Source organism: Haemaphysalis longicornis, unplaced genomic scaffold (assembly GCF_048455015.1).
Source record: "Haemaphysalis longicornis isolate Haplotype H1 unplaced genomic scaffold, Haemaphysalis longicornis Haplotype H1 scaffold_9, whole genome shotgun sequence".
Taxonomy (NCBI): Eukaryota; Metazoa; Arthropoda; class Arachnida; order Ixodida; family Ixodidae; genus Haemaphysalis; species Haemaphysalis longicornis.
In genome coordinates, this window is record NW_027526460.1 from 28,449,863 (window position 1) to 28,463,048 (window position 13,186).

Below are 13,186 nucleotides of genomic sequence, written 5' to 3' on the forward strand. Positions count from 1 at the left end.
GACGAGCTGGTAACTTTATTGAGCAAGTAAGATAATATGATTCCCTTATGACAGCAGCCCAAGTGACGACTTAGCGGTCTTTTCCCAGAATACCACTAATTTCTGGGCGTCCAGGTTATGCGCTCGACGCGAAGTATGCGATGTTCGGCGCCTCCTACCTACTTGTAAAAAAACATTAAGTATGGCTGTCGGCCATGGAATGGGTGACAGCTATAATTATGTAACGCCACTGTTTAAGCAAAACCGAAGGCAAACCAGAGAGACTTTGTGTCATTGGTGCGGCGGTCTGGGAGAATGCATGATGTGTTCCTTCTGCCGCCCATTACGAGTAAACTCAGTCTCAAAACCCACGAAACTGTCTGATTATGAAACACATACGCTAACGTACACAACAAAGCCAGAACTATGACATCGACGAATTTCGTGGCTTCCTTTCCATTCGTTAGGTACTCCCCATGTAACTCCTAATGTGAATCCGTGCCGTAGCGTTTACGAGCTATTCTTTTGTAGCGTAAGCTGCACTGGCCGAGGTTGAGGAGTTCCGCGTGGACCTTAAAGAGCCGTGCTGCGCACGCGCGAGGATCATTGGATCGGATTGAATAAGAATTGGAATTGGATTTGGATTGGATTTGGATTGGAATAGGATTAAATTGGATTGCATTGGATTGGATTATAAATCGGTTCAATTGGAGTACGCGTGTATAGAGAAATGGGCCTGCACATTCGCCGGTCTGCGCACTCCAGAAAAGTGACGTCAGAACCGCGGTAGACGCACTGGCGCAGGCGCGTTCCCAGCTGTGCGCCTCCGTTGCGCAATAGCCAAGGGTGACGCTGCGCCGTAGCCGCTTGATAGCCGTTTCGCATGACTCCTGGTGAGCCATGCTAAGCATGCGCGAGGAGCAGTGACTGGGCTGGACTGTACCGGACTAGACTGTATTGGATTGGATTGGATTGGACTGGAAATCGTTTTAGCAGCAGTAAGCCTGATGATCAGCTAATCCTAGACAGTCAGGAAACCTAAGAATAACCAGCTGAACCTTAGCTCACGCTACGTATATCCTGGCATAGCCCAGCTAAGCCACCGCTAATTTTTTTCAACGTAGCACAAGCCCCGCAGCTGCTTCACTGCACCGCCAAAGAGCCCAGCTCCTAACGCATCGTGCGTACTAGTAGTGCGAATAATTTTGTACACGATTGCGATGACTTCACTCCCCATTGTGACCTCCCACACCTGTCCGCCTTCCCTTTTTTTCTCGCTATTTCACCGCACTCAGTCACTACGTGTCATACAAAATTCTGAAAAAGTGACAATGACACGGACACGGCATTTTCCAAATCGTGTTTCCATTTTAATCCAGCACCCAAGTCCAACATGCGAAAACCATACAGAAAAGAGGACGCGCATAAACGGAGCAGCAGCACGTTGCCAACTCAGTTCGCATGCTCCAAGATTTGCCCTTGCAGTGCAGAGGAACAAACATTTTTCTCCTTTCCACGGAGGAAGATCCGCATGCACAACACAAACTTTCTCATCGACGCACAACCGCGCCTTCTCCCCGTCGTTGACTCACAGAGTGGGCCACGTGGAGAATCCTCTTGCTTCCCGCTGCAGCTCTATTGCCGCTCCAGGTCGCACGAGATCCATGCAGGCCTTGGTGTCTTCCGCACTGTCGTGTCCACGGAGACAGGCACGAGCGCGGGGCCCGTTCGAATGGGAGGCGCAGGAGGTTGGCAAAGGCAACAGCTGTGTCCACCACCGTGCACTGGAGCCTTTCGAGAACTGCAGGTCGTTGTTTAGGTTACGGCCCACCAACACCGCGGAGACAGAAGCGGAGCAGAACCGCCTGCACGTCTTGAAGCGTACCGCGCACTTTTCTAAGGTACTCGGCCGTCGCGCCACTGAGTTCTTTGTCGCTTATCCCGGCTTTGGGGTCCCAAGTACTCACAATAAACGGGAAGGCAGTAGCAGCTCACCACGCTCACCTTCGTCACCTCGAGCACGTGGATGGTGAAGCACATTTCGCAGTCCACTGCGAATGCGGCGTCGGGCCGAGGGCTTGTGTTCATGAATCCACGCGCCGACGTGGGGCACTTTCCTCGCGGCTCCTCTGCACACACGTGGTACTCCGACAGCTGGCAGCCGGGCTGGGTTGCTGATGCCCCCAGCAGCGCACCTCGCTGCCGTAGCGACGTCCCGTGTGCGGTAGCACGTTTTGAGGCTCGAGCGGACCGTGTCGCCCTGCAGCCGTATACGGCGCCAGCGGCCCCTGGATAGCCGCAGCTCAACATTTGGTGCGGGGTAGGCCCGGAGCTCAGAAGCGGCTGGAACAATGCGACGGGGCAGAAGAGAAGGCGGTAGGCGTCTTCCAGCAGGCTTGCACCCCGCGCAGTGGCCGAGCGGAAATGGGCGTCGAGACCTTGTTGAGATCACGCTTCCCGATAACGGCGCCATGCTGCGGAGGGCGAGCATCGGCCGCTGTTCTCGCGTATCCCCCGTTTGCCTTTGAGAGCTTGGTCTGGAACGGGGCATAGCCTCCTTTATACTTTATGAACGGGGCCGCTGGTCGTCGGCTGCGCTGTCGGGTACTGGATCTTTGCGTCCAGCTGCCTATTCGGCTCCGCGTCTTCTTGCTTCCTTCTTTCCGAAGATCTCTGCATGACGCCGTCCTTCCTCCTGGCGGCCCCGTCTCACACCAAGAGTGTTGGAACGCCAAGAAGGGCATAACGATCTCTCATTGGCGCTCTGCGAGGTACAAGCCCGAGCCCCTCGCCCAATCCGCTGCTGCCAGGCATTTATGTTAGACACCTAAACTTGTGCGATCGGTTGCAATGCCTGGACGTCACTACGTTATTTTTTTTTTTTCTGCTGCGCGTGCACGAGCGCTCGCACTAGCAGCGCACGCATTTCTTCTTTCTCGCACTGCTAAGGGTAGTTAGTGCGTTTAATTTTTTTTTTTTTTGCCAGCTGGCCCTTACGTGAAATTAGCGTCTCGAGCGTCTGAAACCATCCGTAATTTCTAGTTTATAGCTCTCGTTCGCAGTGTTAATAGTGATGAGCAGTAGATGGAGGGGGCGGCATAGGTATGCGTAAGTGCGGAGTGTGTTTTATAAGTGCTTACCGACGTCGCTGCTTGGCTCATGCCTGCGGCCACGAGTATCCTCAAATGCTCCATAAAATATGTCTCTCTCTCTCTCTCTCTCTCTCTCTCTCTCTCTCTCTCTCTCTCTCTCTCTCTCTCTCTCTCTCTCTCTCTCTCTGTGTTTGTCTGTCTTTCAATTAGGGGGTCTGGCTGCGCCGATCACAGCGTATTGTACGCAAGCAGCATGAATTGCTGCTAATAAAGCGTTGTTCAAGGTCGATGGAGGCGAAAAGAAAAAAACGCCCGTGTGTTCGAGATTTCGGCGCACGTTAAAGATCCCCAGGTGGTCAAAATTAATCCGGAGCCCTCCACTACGGCGCGCCTCATCGCCTGCGTTGCGTCGGCGCGTTAAACCCTACAATCAATCAATTGTTCAAGGTCCTCATTGTGAGTGCTTTACACTTTCCTATAGGCTTCCGAGTACGCACGCAGGATACAGAGTACCGGAACGGGTTTCTCGTCGTCAACACTCCTAGTGCTTGCGCCATAAGAAATCGATAGCTTGATAACTTGGACCTGCTCCAGCAGTCTGCAGCAATGCACACTGCTCTAACTTTTGAAGAACAACCCAGTGTTCAAATACAACTCTGTAGGCAGTGGCGTACGCAGAATTTTGTTTCGGGTGGGGGGGGGGGGGGGGGAGGAAATTCGTTTTTATTAAAAGAAAGAAAGAGAGCACGAAAAGGAGGGCAAAGACAAAAACCACATAAGAGCAAGAAATAAATTACAAATAAAAAACATCGGGACGAATTGGGCGTTTTTTTGTTACATTAAGCTTCCTATTGCGTCGTAAAAGGGCAGATGTGTTGAGAACAGACGAACTATCGGAAGCTTCATGGGTGCATCGCTTGCGATAGGGAAATAGTTATTAGTAATCTTTATTGAATGATGCTCATCAATTGCGCCCCCCCCCCCCCCCCCAACCTGCAATTTTTTCCTCCAACACAAAAACCTCGAAAGGGGTTACGATCACCTTGTCTCCAGTTTGCGTGCGCCACTGCTTGCAGGTACGTGTTACTTTTCCCATTTAAATGCAGTAACTGTTTGGTATGTTCTCGACGAAAAGAACCCTCTCGGCTACACGCTGACGCTCGCACCGTTCCACCTCTGTTCGCTGCCTAGAAAGGTTTCGCTATGTCGTTCATCATCATTTAGGAACTCTGCCCCTAGGCAGCTTCCTCAGAAAATCAAGGGCTCTAAAGCATTTTTTTTGTTGTTGCCTTTGATACGCAGCCCTCCCCGGACCCCCCTCGGGAAGGCCAATACACTGCACCTTTCGCTTCTGTGCGCTTCGTGAAAGAGAATTTCAACGCTGTTAGTAGCTGGATTGCAGAGAGAGAGAGAGAGAGAGAGAGAGAGAGAGAGAGAGAGAGAGAGAGAGAGAGAGAGAGAGAGAGAGAGAGAGAGAGAGAGAGAGAGAGAGAGAGAGTCAGTCAGATGACAGCGAGTCCTCGTAAATTCTGCCCTGCTCATACTCCCCTGCTTCATGCGAATGTACAAACAAAGGTTCTTTAAAAAAAAAAAGAAATCTTGCGCTCACTTAAGTTTCCTGTTATGACCTCGGAGCGACAGCCAATTGTCGTTGGGTTGTGAAACCATATGCGTGGGTGGGTACGCTTATGTTGCTGCCAGCGGGAACTGATGAATCGGCCATGAGCCTCTGACGGCCGCTGTGAGTGGCCAATCCCCTGAGTGGGGTGGGAGATCTGTGTTCGCAGTTTGAAGCCGCAGCGAAGTGGGAAGTGATTAATTGGCCGTACGTTTCTGCCGCCCAGATCACTAAAAAATATAAATAAACGTCTTCCGTCCTCCTCCCTCCTCCTCACGGCAGCGGTCATTGTCATCGGCAAAGCCCCTTCGGTGGGTATCCGTGATTTGTGGATTGGGTAGTATGGTGACTCCACAGTCAAATCGGAATTTTCGAATCGGCCCTGAGCTTCCCATTGACAGCTGCTGTCATCGTCATTGGCCTACCCACCTGAGTGGTATGTTGTTAGGCACACATAACATCCTTAACATTGGGAGCCTTAACGCTTATTCTAACGACGCGCCGAGCAACGCCGAACTCACAGAAAGTCAATATTCCGGTTCCGGTTGACGACGTCAGAATTTAAATTTTGAATGTGCATACCCGACCTCTAATAAAATGTTTACCCGCAACCTCTCCCCCTTTTACCCGTTTCCGTTCTCAGCTCAATGAATTATTATTTGCTGCTACTACGAGTACTACTGCTACTACAACAACAATAACTTTTTTGCCACCACAAGTTCTACTACTATAGTATACTACGAAGTGTGCATACTCTGGGGTACCCAGGACAGCGTTGGATCACCCACTGAGCACGACCTGTCATAGAGGACGGCCCCACTCTTAATCTGGTTCCATGTAAGTTCCAGTTAAACAGGGCGATCCACATATTTTTATCTGGATCCAAACGAAGAATAACTGGAACGAGAGATATAAGTGGATCTTATCTGGAACTGTCCATTTGTTTTCTTTAGGTTTGTGTTTATTATGTGGAACCGAATAAATGAGGGGATGCGCTGTCGGCCGTTCCAGTTACTATTCCACTTATGTCCCAGTAAAAATTTTGGACAGTGCTTTTGTATATTTTTTGCTCGTGTCTTGTTCCACATAACTTGTGCGCTGCAGTGAGTATGCACTGAATCGTGCATTAACTGGAACAATGAACCACATATATATTTGACGCGCTTTGGCGCACAAGCGCACGCACAAGCACTTGCACGCACACGCCCACAGACATAGATACAGACACGAACGCACACCCGCGCACCCACACATACACACACACATGCATGCAGTCACACACGCACACACGCACGCACCACATAAAATTTAATAAACTTCGTCGATATCTATGGAACTGTCTTAGAGCAGTTTACTTATATAAGACGGCTAAGACGTATTTTTAGTGACGTTATTTGACAGAAAAAAATATGTCCACTGCTATAACAACACCGTACAAAGCATGAAAGGTGCGAGAAAAGGGTATTTTAGCGAAAATAGAAATTTCACGAACCCCTTTCAGGTTGTCTGCGGCGCTCAGACCGCTTTAGTGAATATCGTCTTTTGCTAATTGCAGACGCGCAGTACGTCTGAAATCACTAATGACTTGAATTTCAGAAGGACCAGATGTCCCCAGGTTCTCCTTCTGCGTTTGGGATAGAGCCATGGTAGTGCTGAAGAATTCATTGGGATTTTGTGGATACCTCATAAAGAAATATATATAGTTGTTGAGACTATTGCAAGTTCTGCATTTGGTTCAGAAAGCGTCGCAGAAACATTGTTTTTTGCTCAATGCTCAGCCATCAGCTCGCTGTGTTGTAGTACGTGCACAATTTGAGGTGCTTTACAGGAACGTATGAATGGCTACAATCGGCTGTAAAATAGGTACTTAGTCCACTTTATTTATTCCCTGATGCGGTATATACATAGTGTTAACCGACTGTGCCGCATTTTACACTGCACGCAGCATGTCACGAATGCAGTTATATATGCTTGGATGTTCGTTAGCATTTTTCGTCTCGTGCATGCTATTAAGGGTGACTCACCTGATCCAATTCATATGGGACTCACTAATTCATGACGCAAATTCATGAGACTTACTAATTCAAAAGCACCATGTACCGATACAAGAAGTTTTACAAATTCACAGAAATGACACTAACGACCTGGTTTGCTTCTTCTAGAAATACAGTAGACCCTGGTTAAGACGAACTTGGTTAAAACGAACACTGATTAAGAACCACAACATTTTTCTCTTGTAACGTCCACAATGCAATACACCTCCGCTTAAGACGAATTTCGGATAATACGCATACATTTTTACGGTCCGTTCGGGTTCGTCTTAACGGGAGTCTGCTGTATATCATTTATTTGCAGAGATAAAAAAAACAAGAAACGCTTTTTGGTTTATCCAGTCTTCACTGGAAGGTGCTAGCGGTCTCACCATGCGAGAGTTTTATTTCTTTGTTTCAGTAGAGAAGCGACATATATCTAAAATAATCAAACTAGGCCGTTGTGAATATCGGTATGTATTTGTAAAACTATTCGTATTGGTGCACGATGGTTTTTAAGTCCGTTGGTCATGACGTAGTAAGTCCGATAGGAATGCTAACATGTGAGTCCCTTTTAATTTCCACAAGCAAAAACAAGAGCCTCTTTGCAAAGAGCGGTTGACTGGGTGAACGGAACTAAACCTAGATATACCACGTGATACCTGCATTATTTTGTATGTATTAGTGCTGAAATGACATTGTAATTCCTAATTATGCTGTGCAGTAACGGCAAAAATACGCAGAGTTAACTTGCTGTTGTTGTGTCTTGTCATAGTAATTGAAGTTCATTGAATGACCCGCCTTCTCCAGCTGCTTCCCCAGTTGCTGTTTTCCTGTAGTATTGGTGTTCAGGAGGGAAAAGGGCTGGGAAACGGGCCGATGTATTATTACTTACTAATTAGCTGTAAGTAGCTTTATATAACGTGGGTATCTAAGAGCGTGGCAGTATATTTTATTGACTACGGAAAGGCTTGTTGTCAAGAAAAGCAGTAAATGAAGCCACGCCCTTTTGCATTCATTGTAAACAGTAACGGAGAAATTGTCATCCAAAGTTAAGCTCGGATATCGCACGCACTCACGGCCCTCCGCGAGAAACAACTTTAGCCAGTACTAACGCGCAAACGCGGCTATTATCTGAGCTTTGTTTCGGCCTCAGCGGGCGTAAACGTCCGCTTAGACGCATACACCCGTTTTCCGAATCCAATAAAAGCCATCACGTGTGCCGAGTTTGTATGAGTTCTTATGCGGGCGCATCGCCAAAGCCTCCGCGAGAACGAAAGTACGCCGAAGCCATGAGGAAAAGACAGTATATTATCTCTATGGAAAAGACCGCCACTCCAGTAGCGCATTCAATGCGCATGCGTCAGCAGCAGCACGGCAGAGCTGTTTTTGCGTTGATTCACGGTACAGTGGGGCGGCAACGGGTACGATGACGACGGATGAAAATCGGGACTGCGTCAACACTTTAAACGACAGCAGCGCTCCCATCTTCCAGGATTCCCTCCGCTAATTTTACGGTCTTCCGCATGCAGCGCCACCAGTGGCACTCCCAAGCGGGTTTCTCAATTGCTCGCGCGATGCGCCTGATATTTACTAAAGAAATTCTCGGTCACGCTGGCGAGAACCGTTAGCGCCGTTAGCAGTTTATTGGGTTGATTGCGGCGTGCAACTGCGAATTTTTTCATATCCCTGGGCTGTATTTCCTGCTCGACGAAGTGGAGTTTTGCCAGGAGGCGCAAAAAAGGTCAGTGCTGCTTATTTATGTGCTGGTAACGGTTGTTGTTCAGTGACATCCTTGTTAACTGCGTCCGATAAACATACCGCGTCTATGCCCGTTGTTCGTGTGTCGTTCATGCTTGTGGTCGCGGCGTGTAACATTTTGTGTTGGAGAAACGTTTGCAGCCGTAATTTACCAAAACTCCCGTGTTCGTGGGTCAGAGTAGGCTGGACATTTCTGACTGCGTACGTCAGAAGTTCCTGGTTTGCGCGTTTCATGAGTGGATGTTCCCTTACTGTGTGGCTTTGCTTAGTTGTATATTGACGGTAGCTGTGTATGTCTGCGGTAGCGAATCTTCTCGGGTTAGTCGCTCGCGATAATCGCGCGTGCACACGTGTACAACTTCCAAGCAAGTTTGTCGGAGCGTCCGTCCTTAGATTTATTGGTATTTTTAAAACTTGCGTGGTAATTGCGGCGTTGTGTTAGTCTGATGAGTAGAATGCCATTTACTGTGCTTACCGGACCGGGAGTCTTCGACCTTGCCCGTTGCGCGCAAGGTAGACGCTATTTCGAGTTGTGTTGATGTGCTTTCAAGGCGTCAGCTTACGTTTATCTGTGCAGTGTGTTATGCAGTTCCATGTTTCTTCCAATTCCTTTGACCAATTGAGATGATCTATTTTACATTGCCTGAAGTGTAGAGAAATGGAAGGGACAGTGGTTGTCTTAGCAGTACCGCAGTAACAAACGTTTCTTTTGTACAGGGGAAGAAATATGTGGAAACACGCAGCGGGTATATAGAAAGTGTGCTGCCGTTTCTATGCTGTTAATGTCAGTGGTAAATTGAGACTTCAAGATAAATATCCAATATCCATAATTAGTGGTTGCTACTTCACGAACCGCGTTAGAAATAAGCCACTCTTGCATTTTTATGCCGTCAATGTCGGTGGTAACCCGAGAGTCGAAATAATTTCCGACAACGCTCCGGTGATAAGTTCTTGCATCGCTATGTGCACCCAACATTAACCCATTTCTGTGCTTCCTTGAACTTAGAAAATATACTGCGAAAGCAGATTGCTACATTCTGTATTCGATCTGTGTAACCTGTCCAGATGCAGACTATGGCTGACTGTGGAGAAATTTGTCTCTACACTGGTAGTTTGCGACAATTGTTTTCCTTTGTCTGAAGAACAGAAATTAAAACGAATTATTTCCATTCCTTACATATACCTGTGAAATCATGGCTGTGGCATTCACTGTGGCTGAAGACATCTTCGGCACGCCGAGGCGTCGTCGTGACAAGTGTGACAGATTGTGAATGCATTGTGGAAGTCATAAAGCCACGAAAGAGTGCCTCTTGAGTGTTGCGTATTATACAGACGTTCACCACTCCGCATGGAGCAATGACAGGTGAGCCTAAAAATGTTCAAATATTTTTATATTTAAAATTGTTTCGCCTGAAAACGTTACCAGGGCTCGTGATGCAAAATAAATTTTAGCACAACTAATCAGGCCTTGCACGAGATCTTGTAGTACTCCCTTCTTAGAGGGAAGCGTAAATTTATGCTTCGATATTTTTATACTGTTTTTATTTCTAGGAAATAGGGCGGACCGGGACTTAAAACAATGGAACAAGGAATGCATACTGCCATTTTCCTGGTTCTTGAAGGCGTGTGTTCACCGTTCTTGAAGTCGTGTGTTCACAAAAAGGAAACACGTGAAAGCCGTTGTACGGGATGAAATCATTGCATTCTACAAGTAAGTACGCACTCCCAGTTCTGGAACTTTGATGGTCCCTTTTTAGGTAGTTGCATTATACGTAATGGCTTCGGAACACCATTTCAGTGACAACTTGACCTGTAGGTGAAAACGACAGTAAGAGCTTTTGGGAACACGTTGGCAAAACTTTCCTGGTAAATCACTCCGAGGAGGCCCTGCCAGGAACGCCTGCATCTTAATTTTAGCTGGGTAAGTTGGCATTTTATTTTTGTGGGACTCAATTTATGGTAGTGTTTATTGAAGCTGGCATTTTATTTTTGCGGGACTGAATTTGTGGTAGTTTTCTTCGTAGCAAAATCTTACTGTTAAGAATAAATCGTGAACTCCAAATTGGGAAATACCTTCACATTCAGCCTGTTTCGGATGCTGCAATATGTGGACAAAAAGACTATTATTTTGCATTCAAGTTTTGCAAACATTTTGCTTTCACATTGAGAGTTGCTGCTGTGATAATACGGCGCCACGGCCACGCCCAATACGGTTGCTTTCCAAAATTAGAGAACTGCCATTGACAGTCTGTGCTAATATTTTTTGTACATTGTTATCAGCATTCCCAGAAAAGAAACCAAGAAATCGCTGATATTTCAATCAATTACTGTGCTATAAAAGGGGTATCCTAAGCAACTCACTCATTTAAAGCCATCGTCTAACAAAATTTTCTTGTTCCTTCCTTAAAGGTACATGACGTGGTCCAGTTATTCTCGACGTCCAGTTATTTTGAGAGAAGAGAATGGCAGCGTAAATATTGTCTGCAAGAAACACGTCATGGATTTTCCGCCTGCATTGTCACATCAAGATGTGGTCATCCTCCTCGCCGTATATTTCATCTTAATCTCCTGAAACTTATGCGACTTTGGAGAGTTCTTGGGACTTTTGCAGAGAGTTCTTGGCCATTTAACAGTGGCCTGGTGTCATTTAAGTTTAAAGCTCTGTTGAAAGACTTGATGTGGTCACTCTACTTGGGGTTTTAAATTATTGTTAGACGTTTAAGCCTATTCGGAAAGATATGTCGTGGTTCAAATGATTGGTAGATGCAAGCGGCATGTGAACTGCAAAAGTGAAGTCGTGCTTTCCTTTGCAATTTTTCATTATTGGCACAAAGCGCAGGCTGCCTTGGCCGCTACTCTGTTACTCTGTTAATGTACGTAATGGCACTGCACTGTAACGTTTTTATTATTCAAGTGCAGCTCGAAATTTTTTTCCATGGCAGTGCTGCTGTTGATGGATGCAAACGTGAGAGTAATTATTTACACAGACGGTTTGGGGTTTTATTAATCAATTTTTGTACTGTATCTTAGCTGACACCTAAGCCCTAGAAGAATGCGAAATATACATATTTGGCTTGAAAAAGTTGTTTACTTTGGACAAAGTTGCATTTCTCGCTTGTTAGAGGCAGTGCTTTGGTCACAAGCATACTGTCGTCATGATAGTAGGGTTTGTATAGCACGCAACTGAATTTTACCTCAGATAAATGTTTCGGCTGGAAAAATGCTTCCAAGTTCGCTTGGTAAAATTGGTCACCTGTATGTTTCATCGCTACCTGGCTTGGTTATTTGGGATGTCTGAATTGTTCTTGAGGGAACTAATAACGTCTTTAGAGTTAGGCTGCTTGATAAATTTTAAAATGCGTAACATGCTCCGAGCTATCTGGTTTGTAAAATTTTGTAAGATTCACACTGGGTGCTATGAGCTTTTTTTTGGATAAGTTATTTTAAATAGCTACAAATTGTCGGGGAAAGAACGCGGCTTCAGTGAAAGGCTTTTTCAGGGCGCGTATATAGTCGGTTTTGGCTACAGTTAGCTTGATATTACAGTTAGCTTGATATTGATATATGGTGTATGTTTTAGTTGTGCAATAGTGCCACATGCTTCCGGTAATTTTTTCTGTGCAAATGTTAAATTGTTAGTATTGGCTCCGGTGTTCTTTTCCTACACTCTTGCAGGTCTTGTGATAATCCAACCGTGTATGGCTTGTATTTTTGGCTTTTCCCTACAATTTAATAGCAAACTGCATTTTTTGGAACCGGGATGCGTAAACATGGTATGGCAAGCGCTTTGGGTACTTCCGCATTTGCGGTATCTGATTTCATGTCATAAAACAGCATATTTTATGCTCACTGTTGTGTAATGCTTTTTGAGTTACTGCGAGGGTAGATGTACAAGTGCGTTTGTGACGCGGTTGCGCTTAAAGCCATCTTTATTACCCACGTGTTTTTAGCAAAAAAGAAGGGTAAATATTAGCAAAAATAGGAAAATGCCACTTAGATCGTTTTGGCCACTTGATATCGTTTTGGTATTTGATCCTGTACGCTGGTCATTTTCTGCCCAAGTGGAAACAGATATGTCTCCGTATCTCAAATGTACGCAATAATACGAGCGAATAAAATTTCCTTAGTGTTCTTAAAAGCATTGTATCAGTGCTAATAGTTGGTTTGGTGTGTATTTTAATGCGAGTCTTGTTTCTTTTACATGCAGCCAAAACCCAGAACAGGATTCGGCGGATGAAGCCAAAGTCTCTGTGTGCCGCTCCAGGTATCTCAGACCAACTTTTATATAGAACTGTGCTCCGATAGGCAACTGTTGGGAACTGTCAGGGACCACACTGCTGCGGCGGTTTCTGTTTTCCAATTGTTGGTATCACTGTGGGCCATATGTCAAGGCTGCGTTAGAATGGTGCTTGCGGTTTCCTTCTGATACCAATGCATCCGCCAGCCTGTCAAATGACCTCAGTTTATACCAACAGGAAAGCAGATATGTTGGAAAAGTGGAGTCCCATAGACAGCTTCTCAACGTCTATCGGAACACCGTTTTATATAAACAGCTGGTCTGAAGGTACCTGGAACGGCGCACCGGATAAATCCATAATCGTTTTACGTGGATCAGTGTTCCAGTAACTTACACTACCAGTTTATTTGGAACAGTGATCCGTATATTTTTATTTGGAACGCCGATCCAGATAATATAGCTGCAAAAA

General features: G+C 46.1%; 1 long non-coding RNA gene across 2 annotated transcripts; it reads left to right on the plus strand.

The window, feature by feature from the left end:
* Positions 1 to 8,189: 8,189 nt before the first annotated feature.
* Positions 8,190 to 12,943, plus strand: LOC144151627 (uncharacterized). 2 transcript variants are annotated; one of them, XR_013318924.1, is made up of 5 exons: positions 8,190 to 8,463; positions 9,702 to 9,843; positions 10,032 to 10,191; positions 10,279 to 10,401; positions 10,890 to 12,941. It is a non-coding gene; the product is annotated as an uncharacterized LOC144151627 (long non-coding RNA). The 2 variants fall into 2 exon arrangements; XR_013318923.1 differs by lacking the exon at positions 8,190 to 8,463 and having other exon boundaries at positions 8,481 to 9,843; positions 10,890 to 12,943.
* The last annotated feature ends 243 nt before the right edge of the window (positions 12,944 to 13,186 follow it).